Source organism: Microtus ochrogaster, chromosome 1, assembly GCF_000317375.1.
Source record: "Microtus ochrogaster isolate Prairie Vole_2 chromosome 1, MicOch1.0, whole genome shotgun sequence".
NCBI lineage: Eukaryota > Metazoa > Chordata > Mammalia > Rodentia > Cricetidae > Microtus > Microtus ochrogaster.
Window position 1 is genome coordinate 87,446,144 of NC_022009.1, and position 16,279 is coordinate 87,462,422.

Here is a 16,279-nt window from a genome sequence, read left to right on the forward strand (position 1 = left end):
ACCCAGGATGGACATAGACTAGAATCATTCCCGGTAAGACTGATGCTACACAGATCATTAGAAATGGGCTAGTCCAGGTGCAAGAGTTAGCCGAGAAGAGGATAGATATAATGGGCCAAGCAGTGTTTAAATAAATACAATTTGTGTGTTGTTATTTTGGGGCATAAGCTAGCCAGGCGGCCAGGGTGCTGGGGACGCAGCCTCGCCGCTCTTATTACAACATTTACTCCTCACCAGGTGAGGTCAGCTTTCTCTATTATGAGAGCTCACAGAAGTAAGTATGTTTAACATTGTTGTGACTCCATTTTGTTTCTATGACTGTCTGAGAATAATAACCTTCCTCCACTAGAGACTGACTCAAACTTCTTGTGAGTCACCATTAATCACATGAATGGCATGGAACACTTGGTTTAACTATGGACAAATGATCAATTCATATTTGACAAACAGAAAAACGGAAGAATTATTTAATATACAAACTGTTTCCTGAGCCAAAAAGCTTTCAAGTTGGTCGATTCTGTCTTGGAAAAGTCTGAGTTGACACATTTTTTCATGATTTTTAAACTAGTGATAATTTGAAAATATTACTGAATATTAAGGAATTTTTAATATTGAGGCATCGCCTTCACAATAGAATTTCAGCAATTTAGCTTTGATAAAGATACTATTGTTCTACTTTTTTCTACTTAAGTATGTCTCAAGAACAGTAAGCAGTCTGTCCTCAGCAAATTTAGTTAATCAGATGTACTTAATTATGAAGCATATGGTGATTTCTGTGTTGTATCTGGACAGTACTCTACAAACACTGTTGACTAGTTCTGACATGGAAGCTGTCCTGGATGCCAAACCCGATAGTCCTAGGGGTTAGGAAATTGTCATACAACCCCTGGGTACGACAGCTGTGAATTCAAAGGGGGATAATTTAGGGTCTCAATTAACTAGGGAGTGTCCCCATTAAAGGCATCAACAGCCAGTGCTCTGGATTCCCTTCCTGTGTTGAGTGTAAGCAAGAATCTCAATGACCTTGACTTCGGAAGGCATGGAGTCATAGATTTGTTACACAGCCACCTAAGGCTCTCACTGCCTGAATCCAGCCAGCAGCCTAATTAAACACCAAGCATTCCTGGAGGGGAATGTTAATGAGTCTCCTTGGCAGCCAGCAGTCTGTTCCCCAGATGGTGCAGGGGTTATAAATTGTCGATAGGGCAAGAGTAGTGAAGGAAGTCAAGAAAAATAAAGAAAGACGTTTACATCACTGGGACTTTCTGCCATAGATCTCCTCGTTGAAGATCCTTGGTCATGGAGATGAGGCTGTGGGAAGGAATGCAAAAACACATTCTGTTTGCTTCTTGCTGTTAGAACACACATAGAATTTGCTCTGGCTTTTCAAGTAGATTTACATTACAAACTGAATGTTGGGATTATTATTTTAAGTGATCTTGACAAGTTCATACTAACAAGAAAAAAAATGACACAATGACCAAAATCTTCTAAATGTTTAACTGGTACTTATTATATTACAGGAGCTTTCATACAATTGGGTTAACTTTAAATAATAAAGCCTTGATAATAAACAATCTCTATGACATTCAAACCATGTCCTCCCTATTTTAGAATAGTGAACTCAATACATTAGACATTATCTACAATTTATTGGTGTTTGTTCAATGTCTCTTAGACAGTCAGTGAATCCCTAAGAAATTGTTGAAGTCGTTTGGATATCTGAAAGCCACAGTGAGTTTTAATTTCACTGTATTGCAAAAGCCACATTCTAAGACCATCTGTGGTGAGACCACCCTGGAGGTTCTCCCTTCCCTGTGTCCTGCAGATATAAAATCTTTCCTATTAATTTTGCAGTTTCTAAATGGCAGTATGTGGTAAAAGGTTTCACTTCTATGACAAGATGACAATGTGAACATCTACTTCTTACTTGGCTAGAGGTCAACCCTCCTGCTGAACTAGAGGTGCAAGTGGCATCATATTGACTGTCTATAAAGAGGGCCAGCATGGGACCGGGAATTGTCAAGAACAAAAGGCCTTGGGCCTGTAAACAGAAAACACTTATTTCTACAGCAATCATCTCGAATAGACTATGTCCTCCAGAAAGACACCTGGCTGCCCATGATTGCAGTTGTGTGAAAATCAGCAGAGTCCGCCTCTAACCTATACCCACATACTGACACACAGAAAGATTGAAGAAGAATGTTGTCTTAGACCATGAAGTTTGTGGGAATGTACTATGCAACAATGGAAGATTAATTTATTATTAAGGAATTACCCATATCTGGTTCTAATTATGAAAGAAAAGATTTTTACATTTTGAAGACTTTACACATCATTGATATGAATATACCAACCCCATGCTAATGGGAATAAGTTGCTATGTGTCTCATAGTTGTTTTATATTTTGACAGTTTTAAGGATCAAACCCAGGGCTTAGATTATGCTAGAAAAATACCCAACAATTGGGCACACCGATTGTCTTTTGTTCCATGTTTAACTCAGTGGAAACCTTAGTGCCTGGTTTGGGCACAACTTCAGAATGTAGTAACTCTCTGATGAAGCTGTCACAACCACACATAAGAAAAACAGAAGCATGAAATCTCTGGGGCTGCATCTGATTTCTTTTCAACCATAAATATCAAGCTTCTGTTACTTGCCACTGATTATGTCACTAATTCTGTCTTCTATTTTGTTAGTGGAGTCTGGTGGGTGTGAACTTTTGCTCAAAAGCTGTGTGTCAGACAAACAGATATAGTCTTCCTTATTTGTCCTCTTCAGCAACCACTTCTTTTCCATAAGATGAGCACTTGCTGGCTTCCGTGAGTCCTCTACTTTAAACATCTCATAAAGAGAACTTTACAGGACTGATTCTGTCCCAAGGTCCCAATGGGGAGCAGAAGGAGGGAGAAGATGAGCAAGGAAGTCAGGACCACGAGGGGTGCACCCACCCACTGAGACAGGGGGCTGATCTATTGGAAGCTCACCAAGGCCAGCTGGACTATGACTGAAAAAGCATGGGATAAAACCAGACTCTCTGAACATGGCGAACAATGAGGGCTGATGAGAAGCCAAGGACAGTGGCACGGGGTTTTGATCCTACTTCATGTTCTGGCTTTGTGGGAGCCTAGCCAGTTTGGATGTTCACCTTCCTAGACATGGACGGCGGGGGGAGGACCTTGGACTTTCCACAGGGCAGGGAACCCTGACTGCTCTTTGGACTGGAGAGGGAGGGGGAGAGGAGTGCGGGAGGGGGAGAAAGGTGGGAGGAGGGGGAGGGAAATGGGAGGCTGCAAGGAGGGGGAAACTTTTTTTTTTCCTTTTCTCAATAAAAAAAAAAGAAGAACACGCTCTGTCTTCTAATTATCAAAATAAAGACATTACTTGCCTGAAGGGAGATTTCAAGGAATCCAAGTAAAAGACTCAATTTTGTCCATAAAATGTAAACCTATAAACAACCATACTGACATGTAAATGTTTCCCAAGAAATCCTGCCTCCGGCCTCAGCTGTAGATCACGTCCTTTTCTCTTTCCACTACTTTGTCTATTCTGTCCTTGCATAAAAATCATTTTAGAAGTTAACATTTTACCCTTGACGAATGAACAAATGATTGTAAGTTGCCAAAGCAAGTGCCCTGTAATAGATATTGTCTCCCATCTTTACTGAGTACGAAACAGGCTTCGGGGCTCTTTCCAACATGTTTTTGGGAATGTTACAGAAAAGGAAATTTGATTTTGCTTTTTACTACACAGCCACTTTCTTCCTTTCTTCCTTTCCTCTGAAGGCATGAGCTGCCAATTTGACTTTAATTCTAGAAGACATTTTCCTGGAAATAATCCCCTTTTTTAACAAAAATTCTTTACTTGACATTTAATGCTGTTTTAGGGTCAAGGCCTCACAGAACCCAAATAGCACTGTGTACAGCACCCATGGAATAGGGATAGCATTTTCAGCTGCTTTGCTTTCCAAACCTATTGCAAAGCTACGGAATTTAAAGTCCAAATCCTACCACGAAAGACATATTGAATGCTGGAAGAATATTCTAAAGGTCACATTATCTTAATGAAGTGCCACTTCCTGACAGCATGCCTGTGACGCTGGAGTAATACACTCCATTTCATGGGAAATGCTCCTTGAAACCCATGCCCTCTGCACTCTAAACAAAGACACTGGTAATTTTCTTAAAAGGTCACACACAAATGTGTTATTTAAAACTAGCCATTTGCCAATTGTGAATATATATATACAAAAGACAAAAAAAAGATATAGAATAGGATTAGAACATTTATAAAATGCCAGACTTTTCCACCTACAGTTTAGTAATATGTAATTGTGTCAGGTAATTTAATTCTTTGATCTCTATCACTTTATCAAAATGTTAAAGGGAAAATTTTAATCCTGCTTACTAGTCAATGAAACTAGAAAGTGAATTCTGATAAATTTACAGTTTGCATTATATTTGTTTTATTCTGAAATTCTTTTACAGGGGATTTTGAATGTAAGTATTTGTTTTATGTTTAAGTCAGGGACTGTGGCTCAGTGCTAGAGTACTTGTCTAGCATGTACATAAATCTCTTCCACTTAACTGTAGTGCAGGACAAACATAAAAGAAAATATGTAACACAAAACAAACTTGTATTGTTTCATTCTGTTTTGTTTTACAAATTGGATTTTAAAACATATACTGTTGTTAGAAAACCGGAGTATTTTATTTCTGTTATTTGGCTGTATTTTTTGTTGTTGTTGTTGTTGTTCTGTTTGTTTTTAAATATTTTTGGTTGTTGTTGCTGTTTTATTTCATAGCAAGGCACCTTTCATTCAAGTGCACTTTCAGTAAATATTTGAGTAGTATTTTCAAAAATGAACAAAACAGAAATTATGCTTACTGAATTACCCAACTAAATAGTAATCACTGATACACTAACAGACAAAGATATTTCATCATTTGATTACGTACATGTACCAATTAATTGCAATTGTATTTTGTCATTTATTTTATTTTAGTATGTTTTAACTCAAATAAAATTAATCACTTTCTCACACCTCCTTTGATCCCTCCAATTCATCCCATTTTCCCTCCTTCAAATTCCTCCTGTGTACCCATTCTCAAGATTACAAATGGACAGCCTCAATTTCATTGTGTACCTATATATTGAACACACTCACTCACACTCTCTTACAGACACACACACACAAACACACACTAAAATGGGTATCTATGACCTAAGAAGTGGGTTATCACTAGCTACTAGGTCAGCCAGGGCTTTGATCTTAGACACCTAGCTTCCAGAACTGAGAATAATCCCTCATATGCCAGCCTGTCATGTCATGGAAGCGCAGCCTATGAAGGTGAAAAGTCATTTTCCTCTATGCATTCCTAGGAATGGTGGTTCTTACGGTGCCACAGAATTGAGAGGATGGGTGGGAAACGGCATAGAAAGGCTACAGTCTTGGCTGATGCAACCGAAACCAGCAGTGTCATGGATGGTTGCTAGCCTTGAGATGTGTTTAGTGTTAGGAAATGTTGAATTTGCTCCTTACTGCCCATGCTCTCACTTCTCAGCTGAAGTAACGGATTCTTTTTCAATGTTCTAATATAATGCATACCCTATGTGAAGTTTTGCTGTCTGGAGATGGATTCCAAAGTCAGTTCTAACAGGAAGAATGCCTATGAAAAGAAATCATAGCATTCATGTAAGGAACTGTTTCATTGATAAATGTAGGTAAAACTACATTTATAAAGAAAATTAAGTCTGAAAAGCTAGGTGAAGGTAAACAAATGGAATGAGCTCCAGGAGAAGATTTGGTTCCTAATCCTCAAATGACCTAGTGACCAATCACAGCACATCTCCAGCAACATATCTGGAACTTGAAGGCCCATCTTAACCCCATGAGACCATAATCTATATTTAAGTACTTCCCAGAGGTGGTACACGCTCATGAAGGTTTATGATACTAAAAGATAGATGCTAGAAATCAGCTGTGGTGTTAGAGATAACTGATACACCCCTGAAACCAAAACTCCTAAAAGCAGATACGTAGAATTAATCAAGCAGAAAATAAACATTAAATCCCGAAGACTATTTATGACACAACTGAAATAAACATACAGGGAACATGTGACAATGGTTGGGAAGATTCTCTTAAATGCCTTGTATTTCTGAAATATTGGGAAAGTGAGAATATTTGAAGAGTAGGAAGCTTTAGAAAATGATGATCATACTTTCTCCTAGGGCAAAGAGCAAGCTTGAGAGCATTGGATGGTTCAAGAGTTTAACTTCTGAATCTCAGTACCGGTTTGTTGAATGCCAGTGTTTGGAGGTTTTAGTTCTGGGACAGGCTTTCTTGCTTGAATAATTTAAGGAGATCTGGAGAATCACACATGTTGGCACATCCGAATTAGAGGTGAGAATTTTTTTTCTGATAGTATCCAAAGCTATTTAATACATCCAAACTCACACCCCCATGCCTCAACATTTAGAATTCTGGTATCATGGGTGTATGTCACTACCTACATCTATTAGACTATGTGTCGGTTATCTTCTATAATAAAAGATGGTATCTTCAGAGTTGGAATGTGAAACAAGGAAAAAGCTAAAAACTATATCTAAGCATCTCAATTTTACTATAGAGGAAAATGAAATACTCCTCTAGCGAGAACAATCAAAAATTTATTTTTTTAATCTACACTACCAGGATTTCTGAAGGAGCAGCTAAAAGTGAGAGTAATAGAATAAAAAGAATAAAGATGGTAATAGAAGCAATCACATCTGAGTAAGGCTTTGAAAGTGAGATACTAGAAATAAATATAAGGCAATCTGTTAGATTTTAAAACTCTTACGAGTCATATTACCCTTAGAACCCAGTCAACCTGCATTGTTTTATGGGAAATAATAATTATAATCAAGCAGTTATATCTTTAAAAATGACATAATAGAAAAATGACGTATTTACTTTTGTCTTAACAAATTACTGGATCAAAGAGAATTAGAGCTAAACAATGAAAAAGTCCACTTGAAATCATCAGGATGGTTTTCTGTCATCAGAATATGAAACCGTAAGCAGATCCTGTTATAATGCTAAATGGTGTAGATTTTATGGTATAAAAGTTGTCTGTGACAACATGTAGTTCCTTTTACAAGATTCAAATCCTGTGCTTGTCCATGAATATTTTAATTGATTTTATTCAGCAGCTCAACCTTCTCATATTACCTCAACATACAAAAGGTTACATTGCAAATTTTCTACTAAATTGCCAAGGTTAAGCATGACAAAGAAAGATAATAGTTGCATTTATGATCTGAGTATCTCAGAATACAAAGTAAAAACAGCAGTGATATAGATATTTTTTAAAAACATAGAGGAGTCTGAGATGAAGGACAGAAAACATTCCATTCCTTGTCGCCTTTAGCATTTAATTCCAGTTTAAAGTCTTTCATTTTTCCCAAAAAATAGGTAGAAAATTCACTGTTTTGGAGTAGGCATCAAGATATAGTGTAACCCTTATAACATCAGCATATAACTCAGCTATGCTTCTATACATGCCAGCAAATGATCTAAGTTCAGGAAACTTGTTCATTACAGAGACAATGGAAAATAACATATGAAAATAAATTTAGCTAATGAGTGAAAGATGATTATAATGGAAAAATATAAAATATTTATTAAGATTGAAGACTATACAAATCAATAGAAAAGTAATTCATATTCATGCATACAAATAATCACTCTTGCCAGCCTGCTCATGCTACCCAGAAACCTAAGTGTGCAGCACAATCTATAAGGTGGTCTATTTCCAGACACAGAGTAAGAAAATACTAAAAGTTGCACAAAATAAAAATTTCAGCACATAACGAAATCTTAAACAAAAATAAGTCTGGAAACAACATACTTCCTGATTTCATATTTTATTACAAAACGACAACAATCAAAATAATGTGCTACTGACTTAAAAACAGACACATAATCAACAGAACAGAATGAAGAATCCAGAAATAAATCCACACAGGTGTGAGCACCGAATTTCACAAACACATCCATACTATACAATGTGGAAAAGATAATGTATTCAGCAAATAATGTTCAGAAAACAGATGTACATATGCAGAAAGATGAACATGGACACTTATTTTACATCACATTAAATATCAATATAAAGGGAAATAAGAAATTAACAAAATGTCAACAATATGAAAGAGCAATCTATAAAATGAGGAGGGGCATTTCTAACTATACATTCCAAATATATTAGAAAAAGCATAGAAATCCATAATAAAAATATACTTGTCAAAAACAGGCAAAAGATCAAAATAAACATGTTCCTCAAAGAAGCCACATAGTCAACAGATGTATTGAAACTGTTCAACACCATTAATCGTCAGAAAAATTGGGGGGAAACCTACAATGATTTATTAAGGTACACATGGAAAATAAATGGTTGTTATGGAAATGTCAGCAATGACACATGCTAAGGATGATGGGAAAAGAAAATCCGTATACACTGTCAGGGAAATGTAAGCTGAGGGCTTGTCATGCTCATTGTGAGAGACCTCTTCAGAAGGAAAACAGCATCTGAAACCAAGTGAGACTGGAGCAATAATGTGATCCAGAAAAGTCACTTCTAACTGCACAACGAATGGAAATCAGAGACGTGGCCATTTCACTCACACTGCAGCTTTAGTAACAATGTATAAGAAATGGAGAAGCACTACTAACATGACTGATGAATGAAGAACAGGTGACGTGGTAATATTGTTAGGCATTTCGAAAATCAGGGTAGGTGTGGTGGTGCACACCTTTAATTCCAGCACACAGGATGCAAATGCAGGTGGATCTCTAAGGGGCCAAGGCCAGACTTCTCTGCATAGAAAGCCACTCAGAGCTACATAGGCCTTGTCTCAAAACATAAAGAAAGAATATTATACCACTTTAAAAAGGAAGGAAATTTTGATGTTTATAACATGGATAAATCCAAAAGACATGGTATGGAGGGAAATCAGCCAGACACAAAAAGAGGGACCCTACATAATTTCTCATATGTAGTATCTTTAAAAGCCCAACTTATACAAACGTGGAGGAATGAAATGGTGATTGGCCAGACCCAGAGGGTTATATAAAAGGCAAGTGATAAACCAAAAGTCACAAACTTATAACTATAAGGTGAATAAATTCAGGAAAGTTAAAGAACTCAATTGTGGTCAGAATTCAAAGAATTTTTGTAGACATAGAATTTGTTAAGACTTAAATATTTCTGCACGGAGGAAAAAATGGGGGAAATGTAAGAAGTGATAGAAAAGCTAAATGGCTTGATGGTGGACTAAATCTCTAAATTTGTACATATGCCATAACACATTAGGGGTAGTGTACCTCTGTTGGGCCCATGTCCTCCTAACCACAATCATTGAACAAGATTTGTAATTTCAAGTGTGCATTCCTTTCCAGAGTTCTGGCTCAAGTTTAGTAGGAAAGCATTCAAACATTCTCCAATTGTGCCACTGCGGCTCCAGTAGGCATACTTTCCTGGTGGGTCGGTGTGGCACATGGTCTGTAGCTGGGTGAGACCACTGATGCATTTTCTACCCCCGGGGCCTTTAGTATCTTCCAGGGCCTTAACTACCACTCAGTAGAACAGGAGATTTCAGCTCCAATTTTTTTGTAAGGATGCTCTTTTTATTTTTCTAGGAGGCTCCTTGGGTGTCAGCCATGGGCAGAGCCTACCAGGAACTATTGAATCAACAGATATAACTCAGGCTATGATACTGCCATCTGCTGATCTTAGAATACTGAAGACTGACTGAAACCTTGTGTGTTGTCAGTGATTATGCTAAGCCAGTTTAGAGAGAGGCTGCTGTGCAAAACTCCAGGACATTTCAGAAACATCTCAGCTACTAAACAGGGGACTTTGAAGTGGCTTCATCCATCTCAGCCCACAAAGTGTATAATTCTTTCAAACCAACAGATCAGTGGTGCCAAAAGTATTAATTATACTTGAAATAAGCTAAGAGCTTTACAGATAAGAAGTACAACATGAAAGGCAGCATCCTCCACATGGTGTGGCTACTAATAATGAATTCCCGACCCAAGTTCAAGAAAACACAGCATCAGCATTTGAAGGCTGAAGAGTACCATACCCAAGATATGCAAATATTTTCATAATAATATATTACAAGTAAGAGTTGCAAAAAAGAAGGACATGACATGAATTGAAATCAAAACAAAAATCTTCTTGGCTGACATAAAAATTAAGGCAGAAAAGAGAAAAATGAAAATGTGCCTGCCCTAGTGACTCAGAGACATGAATACAGCTCCTGGTGAGTGCACAGGCAAGGCCACCTTCCGAGGCCTCGATGGATGCATTTGTGTAAGTAGGAGAGTCTACATATCTTACACAGTTAATGTTGGTCAGGAGGAAGGGTCCCTTCAGAGAGACTGGACACTATTCTTTGGATTTGCTTATAAAGGAATGGAAACTTTAAATTTACAAACACATTAGAATTCATTATCTCAGTTCATCCTTGACGCAATCACTAAGGTGGATAGCTATCAAAGAGATTCCAAGTGTTACAGAGGTGAAAAACAATGCTCAAATGGAGGCTGGGCAGAGTGGTAAAGGGTAGAGTGAGTCTCCCAGTTATGGTTTGTCTTTACTCCACAATGGTTGAAAGAAACAGAACCTGGAACACTATACCACAAGGCCAGAAGCATTTCAGGAAGGTAAGTCTAACTCTTCTCCAATATGACTAATCCTTCTCAGTATTAATATTGACTGCATATTGGTGTTGGACCCTTGAGTAAAATGTCAAAAATACAAGGATGAAGGAAAACAAAACACAAAAATCTTGTTTTCATGAAGCTTACAGAAATAGTATGAATTAATTCTGCTACCAATTAGATATCTAAAGTTTTGTATTTTGCCAGAGGCCTGGATTTGTTGACTCAGGAATCTTTGAACCATACAGTGGAGGTGTTTGGTAGCATATTAAGGCAGATCTAGGGCTCATAAGTGAGATGTAGGCTGGAACTGGGACCCTGAGAGGATAGTGAAGTGAGTTCCGTGATACAGCACCCAGGTAATAAGCCAGTGTGATGGGGATATGCCTGCAGTCCTAGGACCAAGAGGTAGAGACTGTGGACCCTGAAGCTCACCAGCCAGCCAAATCTAACAGTTTTTTAAGTCTTGCTTCAGCACAAAGCCCATCTGAAAAAACTAAGCTGGGAAACATGCATCCACAGACATACCATCAGATATATACCTCCTCCCCAATACTTGGGTGAGTCTGTGTGCCTCTGTGACTGCCAAGCAGAAAAGTATGCATGTTTTATAATATTTTACAATATTTATTAAAAGAAAAGAAAATGGTGTGTATGAGTGGGGGAGATGATGTTTCAGTATTTAAGAGTGCTTGCTGCACTTGCAGGACACCTGCGTGTGGTTTCCAGCATTGACACCAGGCTGCCTACAAACATCTGTAACTTGAGACCAGGAGTCTATGCCTTCTTCTGGTTTCCATTGGTATCAGCACATACATGGCATACATTCTCCAAAACATGATGCTTGGGATACTTGTGAAGAGATGGCACACAGCCCTCTCCATCTTATTTCCTTGGCTTCCAGGAACATTCATGAGACTTGACTCTTCTGGGACCTTGCTGAACTAGAAAGCACTGTCTCTAGAGCCTCTTTCCTTCAAATAGAGTGGCAGTTCATGAAGCTTCTTGTGGCAATGGAGAAGCAGCCTTTCAGGAAACTGACCCCCACCCATGTCACCACTATCACTCTGTGACACATCAGCTTTTGCTTTGTTGTCTGCATCTTTGTGGGAAGACCTGATTCACCTGGTTGTTTTCACTCTTTATATTCAATAACAATCTAAATCCAGAGAAGGATTGTTTCTTGGTGACTGAATTTTCTAGTATTGGTTGAGAGCACTGGGTCAACAATAGGGCCAAAGACAGAGCAAGCCTCCAGAAAACTGTGGGAAGAAAGAATGGGAGGAATAAAAGCAAGAAAAACTGAAGACAGGGTTATGTGACTGAGAAAAGCTAGGCAACAGGGGTTTTATATGTGAGAAAATTTGGAAGACAGAGATTATAAGAGTGAGAAAAGGTGGAAGATTAAATAACAGACTTGAAATGTGATATTTATCAGCAGAATCTTTCAGAAATATTTAATATAACAAAAGAAAATATTTTTGAATAAGTAGTAAAATAAAACCACATATTTGGCATCACATATTTGTAAATATAGGAAACAAAAGCACAAAATGACAGTCAGCATTGCATTTTTATTGCTTGACATTACCTACTGCCTACAATTATGGTAGCCCTTTGTTATTAAGAATGGCAAGTACAAAGGGGAAATAGTCAGAAGACACACAAAGCAAGAAATACATAAATAAGTTTTGCTTTATGATGAAAGTATTAAAAGCTAATTTAATGACATGTTGTTTCTAACAGAGATATTTACTATCTATTCAAGGAAGTGCATTTTATCATATCTCAGACAGAAATAAATATACACAGTTTCCAAATTAGTTAGAAAATTACTGAATATAGTTTCATTACCAACTCAAACCTATTCATTATCTACCTAAATTCTATCAGGGTTAGTGTTACTTTTGATACTCATGGATCAGATAAATTTGCTCTCAGAAAAGAAAAAAAAAACTAGCAAAAAACAAGCAAACATGTGGTCCAGTTGGGCTCAAGGTGATGAAGATTATAGAGTAGGTTATAAACTCATACCAAGTTTTTAAATTTCATGATAGTGTTATTTTTATTATCCATTTAACTCTTCAACAAATATCATTTGATTACGTACACTGTGTCTACACTGTTCCTGGGCATCTAGAATACAATAGATAAACAGTCAGTAGCCAATATTCTAATGAGAGTAGAGAGTAAATAATCGCATAAAAGACAATGAGAAATGAAGACTGATCCGAAGCACACTTGATATAGCATTCGCTCTGTGAAATCCTTCCTGTATCTCACTGTCAATAATCTATATGGAGAAGTGTAAGATGAAGCAAGAGAAACAATACTCATGGGCCAGACAGAAATGGATAGTGGGTGTTGAGAGAAGGCACCCCTAAGGGGTTTCCATCTGAAGAGAGCCAGAATGCAGAGAACATTGCTACAAGAATGTGTAGGAGACAGTAAATCCAGTGACAAAAGCTTGAGTGCAGTTGCCAGGGGGCTGATTGTCATCGTGAATAATTACTATACTGTAATGCAGTTCAACTGGAGAACAAACAAGTTAATCTTCATTTCAATACACTGAAGGATAAACATAATCGTATCTGTTTGATACAAGATGCGCATGTTGACGGTGTTCAAAAGTGCCTCTAAAGAACAATGTGCGACTAGGTAGACAGTAGCAAAGCATAAATGACTGGATTTCAGTTGGGAATAGAATAACCTAGTGGGAGTGTGAAGATTAGAGCATGGGCTGGCACGTGCAGAAGCAGGAGACACAGTATGCAACGAGTGCTGGTCCTGGTGACAATAATGGAGGTGATTTGAAGCAACCATATACTGAATACATGTGAATCGGAATACTAATAGAATATGCTTATAGATTAGAATAAAGAAGATCTAGAATGTTCCACAGTTGTTGTTTTTTTTTTAATCTGAGAATCAATAAGATCATAACATTTTTCTGTAGACAAGTCTACAGGAAGACCTGCTTTGTCTGCATGCAGTGTGGTGGTAAGGTTTTTCATATGCTGCTTAGGGAATGTTCTATCTGAAATCTATTATGAAATGTGCAAATGGAGATGCCAAATATACAGCTCTCTGTACAAGAACTGGGCTCGACAAAAGAAATTAGACTTGGATGTAGACGCAGATGTCGTCAGACCTCAGATGGTGTTGAAATTCCCAGGATGAAAGCATGGTAGTATTAAGGGAGAAGGAAGGAATGTAAGGGAAGTGCTTTGTTATGGTCCAGCATTTAAGTTAGAAAGGAGCCAAGTCAGTTAAAATGTGCAATCCAGGATTCTAACAAAGACATGCTGTAGTAAAGAGGATCGCTGTGGGCAAGATGGTAAGCAGCTGAGTTACAGGGAACGAGACAGTGATGACAAGAGAGGCTATAGGGTCGCACTGAACAGGCAGTCAGAGGATGGGCTAGTGCTGGAAACAAGAGGTGAACTTAAAACTCCTCCCATTTACTCACAGAGGAATTGAGATGCCTAAACATGACTGCACTGTTGGCATTTCACAACTGCATTTCTGAAAAAAATTCCTCAAAAGAGAATTACGACAAAAATACAGGTTGGAAAATGGTGGCGCCAGGATGATAGATGACAAAGATCACACACACACACACAGAGACACATGCACAGACATTGTGTGTGTGTGTGTGTGTGTGTGTGTGAGAGAGAGAGAGATTTGAAATCTCTGAGAAGGGGAATTTCTAGGGGAGAACATCAGGAGAGAAGAACTTAAACACAGACATTGTGAGCACCAGAATCTAAATGCACAGAATCCAGGAAGCTAATTAGCTAATATTATAATTGGAAATAAGGATTATATAGGGGTCACTAGGTACATTGTAGACAGTCATGGTTAATAAGCAATAAATAGTGAAATTCTTGATAATAGCTAAAAGAATCAATGTGAGGGCTATAGCTCAGGAGTAGAGCATTAACACGCAGAAGGCAGGCCTGGCTTTGATGCTTAACACATCAAAATGAAGATCAGTAAAACTACTCAAGATGCAATAGATTCGTACTGTGTGGATGTCACTGGAATTTACATAAAACATCATTAATTTTATATAATACAAATTACATAAATATATTGAAGATAAAGATAATTTTATTCATTTTATCAAGGTTGTAATTGATTAACATTCTATGTCATTTTATTTCACAGTTTAAAACATTTTAAAGAATAATATTTAAAAAGAATAATATTGGTTTGATGAAATTTTGCATCATAATTAATATCACATATTTGATGAATAGTCACAAGGAAAATATTCTATATATTTTTGAGAAATTATGGCAAAAATAGTGAAGAGAGAAAGAATAAAACACTACTAACAACCTTGGAAAATCTAGAACCATTTTTTCTTTATTCATTTTAATACTTTTCATATTTACTGCAACAAGCTTGTGTTATTTATACACCTGTTAAAAAAGAAACATTGGTATTGTTTCAGAAGAAGAAAGAGATGCTCTGGTCTGTCCTTCTGATGCCTGATGATAGGTGGATTTCTTGAGTCACCTCACCTGAAGGAGGACTTGAGACTCATCCTGCAGAAGTGCCCTGACCAGAAAGCATCTACAGCACATTCCTGTACAGCCCTCCTCACAGCAAGCTTATTAGCAGCTGGCAGCCCCCTTTCATGTTATCCCTTCTACATGGCTATCTATGTTTTCCTAATTAAAGTGTCATTTCTTTGGGTTTGGTGCCTTTGTTTCTGAATATCCCTGTGTCAAACAAATCTTTGGCCAAACAACATTACCTAACAGATAACTGTGGAGAGCCTGTTCTCACAGGGGTGTCTGTCATAAATCTTAAAATGGGCAAGGAAATGCATTATAATTTCTCCTGTGGTGTAAACACATAAGCATATATTAATATATATAAAATGAGATCTATGCTTCACAAATTCCATTATCTATTCAAAGAAGTTATGTGAAAATTCATCAAATACAACAGCTTGGTAATAGAAAACTGCATTTTATATCCTCCTATGTGAAAGGGTCTGACACTATACCTAAGATCTCCTGGGTTGTTATGCCTTATTTATAAAGATTTCCTCAGAATTTACAAACTAATTTTGCAAATTCTACACAGTGTTAATAGAAAATCAATAACTCTTATCTCAAAGTAAGCAGGATCTGACTGTTTTATTTCTTGGCTATGTCCTTTGTAACATTAGAGCTGACCTGATGATTTAAATCTGGTCTTTAACTTTGGCTTCCATTTTATCATTGCTTGTCTGCATGATACACAATCCACATGATACAACTGTCAAACCAAGGGCTTATGTTCTAGGTAAATCATTCTCAATGCTATAAAATGCATTTACAGGAATCAAGTGCAAGATTGAAAGCATAACATTAGAAATATATTTTAATTTCAGAAAAGCAATGAAAGTGTATCTAGGAAGTTAAAACATGAGTGCTAGTTATTACAGAAAGCATTGGGATCATTTTCTAAGACTTGGTGTTAAATCTAAGGAATGAGCAGCCATGAGCAAACAACTTACAAAGCAACAGCATGTAAATAGGCAATGAAGAACCTGCAGGGCCAGGTTAGTTA

At 37.4% G+C, this 16,279-nt stretch overlaps 1 protein-coding gene across 1 annotated transcript in view; it reads right to left on the reverse strand.

Moving 5' to 3' along the window:
- The window catches only part of Naaladl2 (N-acetylated alpha-linked acidic dipeptidase like 2), a 1,189,909-nt gene that overhangs the window by 701,116 nt on the left and 472,514 nt on the right, over positions 1–16,279 (reverse strand). The window lies entirely within an intron of this gene.